This window comes from Saimiri boliviensis, chromosome 6 (genome assembly GCF_048565385.1).
Source record: "Saimiri boliviensis isolate mSaiBol1 chromosome 6, mSaiBol1.pri, whole genome shotgun sequence".
NCBI classification, from domain to species: domain Eukaryota; kingdom Metazoa; phylum Chordata; class Mammalia; order Primates; family Cebidae; genus Saimiri; species Saimiri boliviensis.
Window position 1 is genome coordinate 24,894,981 of NC_133454.1, and position 12,602 is coordinate 24,907,582.

Genomic DNA, 12,602 nt, shown 5'->3' on the forward strand with positions numbered 1-12,602 from the left:
TGCATCCCGGATCCTTGCCCCCTCCCCCTGCGCGCCCCAGCGATCTAAGCAGATGGCCGCACGGTCGGGAACATCTGGAGGTCGCCGGAGTACGTGCCCGTGTGTGTGTGCGTGTACGTGTGTGTGGAGAAAGAGGGAATCAGTTGCTAGTAAGAAAGAGATTGGGTGGGTGGGTGACGGCTTCCTCTTTGCATGTTCACCGCCCCTCCCCATTTTTTTTTTTTTTTTTTTTTTTTAAAGAATGAAAGAGGTTCAGGGACGACAGTGAGCCAGAAACCAAGAATCTGAAGCAGAGAAAGACTTGGTGAAAGACGAACCCACAGAGAAGAGAGAGCCCGGCTCGGGCAGAAAAGCCGGCAGGAGAGGAGAGAGACAGTCGACAGATCTGAGTTTTTCTTTTATGGAGCGAACCATTGACTTCTGGTTAGAGTTCTAAGAAGGGAAACTGGCGAGTGAGTAGGCAGCAGATTCGGTCTATTCCCCCTGCTGCAGCTCCTCGGTTCTAACCCCTCTTTATGCTAAAAAGGGCAGGAAAGCATCCAAGACACTTTAAAATGAGGGTTTGAAGGAGAAATGACCTGGTGGATGCATTCCCTAGGAGGGGAGAGTTGGGTGTGTGTGTGGCTTCCAGTCTACACACCCAGACAATACCTACCTTGGGAGGGGCAGTTCACAGGTGGGGGAGTTCATAGAGGCTTTGGTCTTGGGCCCTGGACCTCCCTGGAGCTTCTCCTAGACTTTGGAGAGGGCCCCAGGGTGCGGAGATTGGGCAGTGTCCCCCCCTGCAGTGGCTCACACTTGTCAACACACCCTGTCTGTTTGATTCTTCTTTCTTTATTACTTTTTCTTATTCATAGGAAAAAAAAAAAAAAAAAGGAGTTGCTTGAGTCTGTGTGTGCATGCACACTTGTGTACCTTGGGAAGAAGGAGAAAAGTAGGGAGATAGTGATGTAGGAGTAGAGGCCACTACCCCAGGCCTCAGGGCAGCAAAATCAAATTTGCCGCCCAGAAAACAAACTGGTCTTGCAGGTCCTCCCTGCACTCAGAGCCATTTTATGGTCTTGGAAATGGCTTGGGCTGAGACCTGTGGACCCTGCCAGTTAGGGAGGTGCAGAGAAAAGGCTGGGAGTCCGGTCTTGTATGTGTGGAGGCAGGGAGAGCTCTCCTCTCTCCTCTCCATCCATTGTCCTCTCCTGATTAGAATCCCAGCTTCCACAACTAGGAGGCCTGCTGTGATCATCCAGCTCAGACTCCTCCTGAGTCTTTGGGATAGCACCATGGGCCATTTGGTATCCAGTGTCTTCCTCACTGTTGAGCTTAAAAGAGCTGCAGGGACCCCACTCCACACCCCCTGGGGCCTATAGGGAGGAGCCAGACCCCTCCCATTTCCGACCTTCCCATACCCTCCCCTCTCTAAAGGTCCCCCGCCACCTCCCCGCCCCCCATCCCCACCCCCCCCCCCCCCCCCCCCGCCCTTGATGGAAGAGAGACCTGCAATCAGCATCCGGTGAGGGCCAAGCTCGGACAGGATTATTCAGGTTCCAGCCCTGCCACTTACCAGCTCTGGGTAACTTTAGGCAAGTTACCTAGCCTCTCTGAGACTCAGTTTCTGCAACTATAGAAGAGGTTGTTGTGAGGAATCAACAGGGTAATTTAGGTGAAGCATTATTCTGGCTCACAGGAAGCTTCTTTGTGCGGCTGCTAAAGGTCTTCCATCAGGGATTGGTGTAGAAGTTAGAAAGCCCAGCAGGCTTGGGAGGGGAGGGGTGCCCGGGAATGACCTCCGGACTCTCTGGCTTGTCTAGCTTGTATTCTTGCTGCTTCCACCCCTCCCATAGGGACATTTGTTTGAAGGAATGGCCTCCCCACCTTGCTCTGGACGAAGGATTTCCATCCTCCGCTCCATGTGGAATTGTTTAGTGAGTCTCAAGTTCAGCATCTGAGACCTGGAGACGAAAGGACTCATTTCCTGAGAACTCAGGGATGCTAACTCCCACTGCACTGTATGTGCAGGGTCGAGCCAGCGAACTGGAGGCTCCAGCCCTCACATTTAACATAAAAGTCATCAACAGCCCTTCACACTTTGGCTGATAGCTGGCAGCAGTTTCTGAATACTTCCACATTCATCATTTCTCTTGATCTCCCCTTAGCGGGAGGTGACCCTCCGGGCTTCAGCTGGAGGATCTCCATGAACTTTACCCCACTGTGCCTTCAGTTGAGAATCTCTGTGCCTCTAGACTTTCTTCTTCTGCCTGCTTCCCACATTCTAGCAAGAGTGCCCTTTCTAAACTGCAAATCTGCAAATGGATCATGACATTGGCCTGCTTAAAGCCTTTCAGTGGCAACAGCTAAATGGTTGGCGTGGCATTCCAGGCCTATGTGATATGCCCCCACCTCACCTTAACTCTCCAGCATCAGTTCTGGCCACCCCTCTTACACATCCCAAGCTGTAGTCCCCTAGTCACCTAGAAATCAGGGAAAGGAGGTGGACCTTCTCCATTCATCAAGTCTGTTCAGTGTCCTCGCCCCTGGAAGCCCTCTCACTGGCAAAGTTGGCCCCTCCATCTATGATGTTGCCATGCCCTTTGTATATAAGCACCACCATTTTCACCATTCTCTTCCCCTTCTTGTGATCATCGTGGCCACTGTAGCATGTCAGGGACTGTGCTGGGTACTTTTAAGATCATGATGTCATCCAAACAACCACACCAGAGGGATAGTGGTGAGGCCCAGAAAGGGCAAGAGATGTGTCTGGGGTTACATAGCATGTTCTCTGCAGAGCTAGCACAACAGTTAGGGCTCCAGTGCTCTTTCTCTTGCTTTATAATCTCCACAAAGAGCAGAGGTGGTATAGCAGAAAGGCCTGGGAATCTAAGGATCCCAGGTGCAAATTGCTACTCTATCCCTGGCTAGCTATGGACTTTGGGTAAGTCATTTCTTCCCCTAAGCCTCAGTTGCCTTACCTGTAAAATGGAGATAAATAAGAAGCCCTATCTCCCAGGGATATTGGGGTGATCAAATGAATTAGTACAGAGGCAAATGTGTTATAAGCTGTAGGATGCAGTATGCTTTTATTTATTTATCTAGAGAAGAAGTCTTACTCTGTCACCCAGGCTGGAGCACAGTGGTGCAATCATAGTTCACTGCTGCCTTGAATTCCTGGGCTCCGGGGATCCTCCTTCCTCAGTCTCCTGAGTAGCTGGGACTACAGGCACACCACCACTGTGCTTCGATAATTTTTAAATTATTTGTAGAGACGGGGGTCTTAGCATCTTGCCCAGGCTGATCTCGAGCTCTTGGGCTCAAGCACTCCTCCTGCCTTGGCCTCCCAAAGTGCTGGGATTACACAGTGTCTGGCTGTGGTGTGATTTTCATTGACTTACCTGAACAGCCATACTGTGGCTGGAGGTGATCTGTTGAAGATCTCTTTTCTTGAAGTGCTCTTGAGTGGAGGTCAAAAGACACTATTCGTCCTTTCGTTTTGAGAAAGGTCCCATTTCCCATGTTTTGAGAAAGGTCTTTCATTTCCTGTCCATTATAGCTGTCAAGCCCTGTCCAGAAAACCCTTCAGATCCAATATATCTCCTTGAGCCTCCAGGATCTCTATTTATCTTGCTGCATTTTCTTCTTTTCAACTGTCAGAAGCTGGCAGGTCCTAAGTTAGTAGAGCATCAGGACCATGTGTGGAAATAGCAGAAAAGAAGACCTGGAAGAAAAAGAATGAGTCTCCACCCCCACCCCCCGAACCCAACTCTGTAGATGTGGCATGTGGCAGATTATTTTTCTAAAAGTTCCTCTGGTGATTCTGATATTGGTACAAGGACTTCAGGACAGGACAGAATATCTTGGAGTTGGAAGACTTTCCACACGTGTTCTCATTAAACCTCTGAACAGGCTTGTTAGGTGGTTGACTTTCCCCTCCATTTTACAGATGTAGAAACTGAGCTCAGAAGTGACTTACCCAGGATTGCAGCTGGAACGGAAGACTGGTGCACGAACAGAACTCCAGCCATTCCTCTGCAGGGTGGAATTTTGTGCCTGGGCTTTGCTGGTGTCTCAGCAGTCAATGCATGACAGACGCTTCTCCCATCCTGCCAAATCAAAATGCTTCCCTAAATATTTCTCTCCCACTCTTCCACCTCCATGCTTTTTCCCCTGCCTGGGATGCTTTTCTCAGTTCAATCTAGCAGCTGCAGTTTTCGCTGTCCTCCAAGCCCTGCCACCCTGCACAAAGACATTTCCATTTCCCGCAGGTTCTCTTCCTTTGAGCCTGGAAACACCTGGTCTGTGCCTCAGTACAGCTGTCTCTTCAGCCCTGCCTCAGCCTGATGCTCCAACATCCCCAGCTGTTGTGGTTTCCTGCGGCTTCTGGCAGTTCCTTACCACCTCTGGGTCTTTGCTTTTCTTTGCGCCCACAGAAGTGCCCCTTGCCCTGCCCCATCTCCTACTTATTATTCAAAATTCAGCTCAGGTATCACTTCTTCCAGGAGGCCTTCCCTGACGTCCCCAACCCATAATTCTACTATTAGGACCCTTCCTCTGTGATGCAAGGGAATACTGAGGATACCTCTGTAATGAGTAAGATTGTTCATTTGTTCACTCATTCATTTATTATAGCAAGGTGCAGACTTTGGAGCCAAACCTCAGGTTTGAATCCTAGCTTCAAAGTGGGCAAGTTCTTAACCGTCCCCCACCCCCCGAATCTTGGCTTACTGTCTGTAAAATGAGGAAAACCATAGACCCTACATCAAATGTTGTTGCAAAGATTAAATGAATTATCTGTATAGCATGTGTATAACACTGCCTGGAATGTAGTAACACATTACTATATTAGTATTTGATGAATGTTGGCTACTTCTCTTATAATTTGTTAATTCACTTTACAACATAGGAAAAATGTTTGTAAAGCTGGACAGAGAAGAGAATTCTGGGTAGATGGCAGAGTAGGAAGCATCAGGAATCCATCTTCCCACCTAGAAAACAATTGCACTGGCAGAATCTGCCTGATGTAACTGTTTTGGAACACTGAAGTCTATTGAAGGCATGAAACTTCCAAGGGAAGTCTGGGACGGTAAGTTGTGCTTGATTTCAGTCAATTTCAGCTGTTAACATGAAAGCAGTTACAGCCCCATGTTAAGTGGTTGTGTGTTTTCCAGCAGCAACCTGCACACAGCTTGTGAGAGCCAGGGTGGACAAAAAGGACCCTGTAGTGAACACTGGATATCTGAGCTCTGATCACTGATTGTTGCTTCTAATCAAAGAAATACAGACACAGAAACAGGTGGCCATTGTTGTTGCATCTCCCCTGTTGTTGCAAGACTCTCCTCCTCCAGCTGAAGGGACTGCCAAAGGATTTAAAGGGCTAGAGCCCTTCCCTCTCCTTTATTTTTTTTTTCTCTGTTTCCCCTTTGGGAGCCAGACATTAAAGACTAGAACATTTAAAAGCAACTGTATATACAGGAAAAGTTAGAAAGTGACCACATATGTTAAGGGAAACGTTCAGGCTCAGAGAAGACTCCAGAAGACTTTGAATTTACACTGCAAGCTGACATTTACAACAGAGACAGTCTACAACATCAACAGAAAAACAGTACAGTTTATACCTCAAGCTGATCCTGGGCACAGAAACAGCCTACAACATCTATAGATAAACAATAACAAAACCCAGCAAACCCTAGGGAAACAAGAGAATTGGATTTCCAGAGCTACCACATCATTAGAGTCAGATGTTCAGTTTTCAACACAAAGCATACACAGAAAGAGGAAAGTGTGGCCCATTAAAAGGAAAACAAATAAATAAACAGAAGCTGTCCCTGAAAAAGACCTGACAGCAGATCTACTAGAAAAAGACTTTAAAACAATTCTTTTAAATATACTTAAAAAAAAAACTGAAAGAAGATGTAAATAAGGTCAAGAAAATGATGTATGAACAAAATGGATCAAAAAAGAGAGAGAAAACCTAAAAAGAAACCAAAAAGAAATTCTGGAACCATAAAGAACAGTAACCGAAATGAAAAGTTTACTAGAGGGATTCAGGCAGATTTGAGGAGGCAAAAGAAAGAATCCACAAATTTGAAGATAGGGTAATAAAAATGGTCTAGTTTAAGGAACATAAAGAAAAAAGATTGTGAAGAAACATGAACAGAACGTAAGGGACCTTTGGGATACCTTCAAATGGACCAAAATACACGTTGTGAGAGTCTTAGAAGATGAGAAAGAAAGGAGCAGAGAGAACATTTGAAGAAATTATAGCTGAAAATATCTGAAATTAGATGAAAGACGTAAACATCCAAGAAACTCAGCAAACTCCAAGTCAAATAAACTCAGACTCCTATTGAGACTCATTATAACCAAACTGGCAAAAGCCAAAGACTCAGTCAGAATCTTGAAAGCAGCAAGAGAGAAGTGACTTATCATATACGAGGGATCCTCAAAAAGACCATCAGCAGATTTCTTATCAGAAGCTTTGGAGGCCAGAAGGCAGTGGGATGATATAGTTAGAAGACAAACCTGTCAATCAAGAATCCTATATTTGGCAAAACCATCCTTTAAAAGTGAGGAAGAAATTAAGACATTCCCAGATGAACAAAAGATGAAAGACTTTACAAGACCTCTTCTGCAATAACTACTTAAGGGAGTCCTGCGGGTGAAATAAAAGGACACTAGACAGAGACCCAAAGACATTTGAAGAAATGAAGTTCTCAATAAAGATAAATATGTGGGTAATTACAAAAGTTAGTATTATTGTAACATTGGTTTATAACTTCACTTTTTGTTTTCTACATAATTTCAGAGGGTAATTATTTAAAAAGAATTATTAGTATGTGGTTTTGGGCACACAATGAATAAAGATATAGTTCTGTGATAACAACAACCAAAAGGTGAGGGGATGGAATTGTTAAAGAAACAGAATTTGTGGGCTGTGCACAGTGGCTCATGCCTCTAATCCCAGCATTTTGGGAGGCTGAGATGGGAAGATCGCTTGAGGTCAGGATTTAAATACCAGTCTGGTCAACATAGTGAGATCCTGTCGCTAAAAAATAAAATAAAATAAACAGTTTGTGTGTTATTGAAGTTGGTATAGATTCAAATTAGAGTGTTATAACTTTAGGATGTTAACTATAATCCCCATGTTAACAATGACAAAAAAGCTATGGAATATATACAGAAGGAAATGAGAAAAGAATTGAAATGTCGTATTACAAAAAAACAAAACAAAACAAAATACAAAAGAGGACAGTGTTGGAGAAAATATACAGAACTTCTATTGGCCAGGCGTGGTGGCTCATGCCTGTAACCCCAGCACTTTGGGAGGCCAAGGTCAGGAGTTCAAACTAAAAACACGATAATTAACCAGGAGTTGTGGCAGGCACCTGTAATCCCAGCTACTAGGGAGGCTGAAGCAGGAGAATCGCTTGAACCCAGGAGGTGGAGGTTGCAGTGAGCTGAGATCATGCCATTGCACTCCAGCCTGGGCAACAAGAGCAAAACTCCATCTCAAAAAACAAAACAAAACAACAACAACCACAATAAAACCTCTATAAGGCATATAGAAGACAAACAGCAAATAATAGAAGCAAATGCCTCCTTATCAGTAATTACTTTAATTGTAAATGAACTGAACTTTCTAATCAAGACAGAGATAGGCAGAATGGATAGAAGTGAGCAATTCAGCTATATTCTCTACAAGAGACTCATTTTAGATACTTGTAAGAACACAAATAGATTGAAAGCGAAAAGATGGAAAAATACATTTCAAACAAATAGTAACCAAAAGAGAGCAGAACTGGCTGTATTCATATCAGACAAAATAGACTTTACACAAAGATTGCAAGCGACAAAGAAGGGCATTATATAAGAGGTTCAGCTGGGTGCAGCGACTCATGCCCATAATCCCAACACTTTGGGAGGCCAAGGCAGGTGGATTGCTTTGAGCTCAGAAGTTCGAGGCCAGCCTGGGCAACATGGCGAAATCCTGTCTCTACAAAAAAATACAAAAATTAGCTGGGCATGGTGGCTCATGCCTGTAGTCCCAGCTACTCCAGAGGCTGAGGCTGGAAGATCACTCAAGTCCAGGAAATGGAGGTTGCAGTGAACCGAAATCATACCACTGCACTCCAGCCTGGGTGACAGAGTGAGACCCTGTCTCAGGAAAAAAATAAAAGTTTCAATAGAGCAAGAAGATATTATCAGCATTTACACGCCTAATAACAGACCATCAAAATATAAGCAAAAAACTGACAGAATTGAAGGAAAAAATAAACAGTTCTATAATCATGGAGATTTCAATACCCTACTCTCAAAAATGGATAGAACAACCAGACAGAAGATAAGTAAGGAATAAACCAAGCAGATCTAATAGACATACACTTCACGGGTAAAGAGTTTCAGTTTTACAAGATGAAAGAATTCCGGAGCTGGATGGTGGTGGTGGTGGTTGCATAGCATTACGAATGTATTTAATACCACTGAATTGCACACTTAAAATAGTTAAGACAGCAAATTTTATATTACATGTTACCACAACTTAAAAAAACTGAACAACAAAAGAACTGGACAGGAAAACTGAGGCAAGAGCTAGTCTGCAGGGCCCAGGAGGGCACAGTGTGGGGTATGGGAGGCTTGGAAGGCACAAAGAGATAAAAATGGAAAGTGGCTTTGGCCCCTGGCTGGGGGAGGGGACACAGTAGAGAGGTAGGCTCCCTTAGGTGGAGCCATGCGTGGATCTCTGGTCCAGTCTCTGAGAGGGAGATTGTGGCCTGTAAAGAGGCTGTAGGGTGTGAGGTCAAATATCCCAAGCCCTCCCTCCAAATTTCCTAGTTTGGTGGTAGAGGGAGGAGGCCAGGAACAAATTGTCTCCTGAGCAGCTGCCAGAGCTGGTTTCCTTCCAGGAGGCCAGGTCTACAATAGAGGCACTGCCCTTCCCTAGCTTTGCTTCCAGGCTGCCTCCGACCTGAAACCTCAGACCCTGAGACCTCTGTCCCTATCCCTGCATCCAGGAGCTAAGCTGACTTGGCATGTTCTGATAGGATGTGATGCTCCAGCCGCCATGAAACTAGCATGGGAGCTGGAGAGCCCTGGGGATCGGAAAGCAGGTCTTTAACCCCAACACCTTTTTCATTTTACAGGTGGGAGAATGAGATGCAGAGAGAGAGAGAGTTGTCCACGGTCACAGGAAAGCTTCTAGACTCCTGCTCAAGAGCTCTGCTTACTTCTCCACATGGCATACATCACTATGTATTCCCTCTCGCCCATCTCATCCTTCCATCCATGGGTCCTACTGTCTTTACTCTCCATCCATCCATCCATCCATCCATCCAACAAATGTTCACCTGCTGAGCCTCTGACACATGTTGAATCTTGCGCTGGGCTCCAGGAGCCTACAGTAGGGGTGGGCACACTGACACAGACCTACCTTAGTTCCTGAAGAGTTTTGGTGCCTACTAGAAATCTGTGCAGAGCATTCGGAGCAGAGAGGGTCCTGGTGCTGGCCAGCGACCATCAGGGAAAGTGTCCTGAGGGAGGGCCTGGCTGAGAGAGTCCTGCTGGGCACAGGGCTGGGAATGTGGGCTTGGTGAAGAACTTAATGGCCTTCTAGGCAGAAAGAGAAGAGTGATCAAAGACCATACTGGAAGGTGTGAAGCCATAAGTGGTTCAGTGTGGCTGGGTACAGGGGATGAGGAGCCCAGGGACGGATGGGTCTGAAAGAAGGGGAGCAAGTCTCGGGACATGGGGTCTTGTGGGTGGCTGAGGCGACAGGCCTTGGTACCACATGCGTGGGAGTCACAGCTGGTCTCGCCATTGTCAGATGCTCATCTGAGGGAATCCTAGTGTTGGGGACACAGTGAGGGAGGACAGGCGCTGGGGGCCTTTGTGTCCTCCTGTTAGCCTGTTGATCTCCTCCCAGAGGCCTGGCAACTCTTGCCTTCCCTGCTGTCCCCACACAGGCCTGCAGACTCATCCCTTCCCCGCTCCGTCCATCCTCTGCTGGTCTCTCTCCCTCCCTTTAGCCTATCGGCCCTTGCCAACCACACAGACCCTGCTGATTCTCCCTTGCACCATACAAGACACAGAGCCCCCAATTGGAGGTCGGGGCAGGACCCAGAATTCCACTTCTATTTTTGCCAGCAAAATGACCCGAGCAAGAACATCTTACTAATACCAACGTATTTGCAGGATGATTTCAGCTGACAAAGTCCTTCCGACCATCCCCCTGTCCACCCCCCGTTGGGGAAGATGTTACCATGACCCAGAAGCCTCTTGACTAGGTCAAAACATTCTGAGGGCCAGTGAACTCCAGGGAACTTTGTTATCATGCTTGGGTTGTTGCATGATTGCATTATTGTTTGCAAAAGGCTGTGTGCTCAATTTATTACCTTCTGTCCCAAGACAAACAGAACTTGAGAAGTTACCCCACAGAAGGTTACTCGAAGAGCATATTAGAATCAGTCCTGGCCCTGAGCAAGAGAAGTTAAGAGATTTTCAGATTTGTTTTAAAAGTTAGTCCATAGTAAGACAGGCATGTTGTCGTACAACTGGGGAAACATATATATATGAAGCACAAGTTTGGCAGACAGTACTTACCCTTGCTGTGCGCAATATGCACCGGAGTTTTCATATTTACTCTGTTCTGTTCCCTTAGGAATAGCAACGGTGGTCATGCCCCTGTAAATTGATTTCTCATCCCACTAACAGTTGACAGTGGGAAGTGTTCTGGGACCACTCCCCGCTCCCTCCGAATTCAGTTGCTTCCTGATGCCAAAGAACTGCAGATCTTATCTCCAGCTGTGACCTCTGGTATGGTTTAAATCCTAGCTTTGCCACTTCCTGGTGAGTCTCTTAAAGACTATTTACTTTTCTGTAGAATGAAGAAACACTGTCTTGTTACCTTGCAAGTTAGTGGAAAGGCTTTAACAAAATCATTTATGTAAAGTGATTAATGTGATTCTGGATACATAGTAGTTGCTTAGTATTTATTGATAACGATATAACAATAATTATGGGGACAGGTGTTTAGTAAACCTTGGCGAATAACAGGGGTGACTCAGTTCACATAGCTGCCCTCAGGGCTGCGACCTGCAGGTGATGGGGAAGGGGTTAATATTTACAGAGCTCCTGCTGTGGGCTGTGCAAAATGTCACAACTGCCACCTTGGTGAGTACTCACAACAAGGTGGGTGCAATTATTAGCCTGATTTATAGATGGGGAAACTGAGGTTCAGAGAGGGCGAATGCTTGGACCAAGGCTGTATGGCTTGTGAGTGACAAGACAGAGTTGCACCTCAGACTCTTGGACTTGAGAGCCCCTGATCACCCTCACCTGCCTGTCCTCTGCTTTTCTGGGAGGTCCTCGGTGCCATGCCGTTGGGTCATGCTGTACCCTTCGAGTGAGACCTGGTTCCATGAAAAATGCTGACCAAAAAGGCTTTGACCCAGTCCGTTCTAGCCTCCAACTCTTCATGTCCTGGTGGACCACAAAGTGAGGTTCCATATGCCTATCCAGCCTCACTGCCCACCACATGTCGGCCTCCTCCCAGCCACAGCCAATGGTCACCCCTACTAGGCGACAGGCCCAAAGCAAAGCAGTGCTTTCCATCCTGTAAGCTTTAGCTTTGGCTGTCTCCACTGCTCACGTGCCCCTCCCCTTCTCCCCAAAGGCTGAAATCCTGGGTGTCTCCAGTGTGCAGACCCAGGAGCTGGGTGTGTCCTCAAAACCAGGCAGTGAAGAGAGGAAGTGGGGTGGTCTAGTTGAACAGACAGAAAGCAGAGGATAGAAGGGGCGGGAGGAGCGGGGGCGAGGGCAGGAGAGAGAAGAGAGGGTAAGGGCAGGACCAGGCCGAGCACAGTTGTGTAAGCTTGTGCCTAAGGCTACCACATGACCAGAGCCAGATGCCCTGCCAGGGGTGAAAAAAGTTCACCAGCTTTGTGCTCCCCGAGAAGACATTCCAGGAACGATTTTGCAAAGAAGAGATGCTTCAGCCCCGGGTGAGCAGCCAGGGTCAGTGAACTACTCATGACTGAGCTGAGGCCCTGCCTCCCGCCCTAGCCAGCTCTAAGGCCTCCTTTTGGAGCTGCAGGACAGACCCTGCACCAGAATGGAAAAACGATGCTTCGTCGGCATGCTTTCCTTTTCATTTCTGGGGTCATTACAGGGATGAATCACTCCTAGAACATTCCCCAGTGTTTATGCTGTGGTCACATCTGATGCTCAGAGTGACCCTGGGAGGTGGAGCTCCTACTCCCATTTTACAGACTGAAGCTCAGGGAGGGAAATTGGTGGTCCGAGACCACACGGTGAGAGAGAGGCAGCGCTGCCACAGGCAGTTAGTTTTTGTGCTGTTGGCACGTGTGTGGCAGCGGCCCCAGAAAATAAAACGTAAAGTTAACAACTTAGCTGAAGCTCACAATGAGCAAAATAGGGTTCTCATCTTAACTCACTTGATCCTCACCATTCTATGTGAAAGACACTACTGTTATCAGCCCCATTTTACAGAGGGGGAAACTGAGGCATGGAGACATTCAGCAACTTTCTCAGTTCACAGAGTTAGTAAGTGATGGAGCTGACACCCAAATCCAGGCCCTCTGGTTTCACAGCCTGTGCTC

The 12,602-nt window shown here is 46.7% G+C and overlaps 1 long non-coding RNA gene across 1 annotated transcript; it reads left to right on the plus strand.

Moving 5' to 3' along the window:
- Positions 1-37: 37 nt before the first annotated feature.
- LOC141584807 (uncharacterized) lies at positions 38-5,230 on the plus strand. Its single transcript, XR_012518002.1, has 4 exons — positions 38-89; positions 241-452; positions 4,892-5,071; positions 5,160-5,230. It is a non-coding gene; the product is annotated as an uncharacterized LOC141584807 (long non-coding RNA).
- Positions 5,231-12,602: the final 7,372 nt, after the last annotated feature.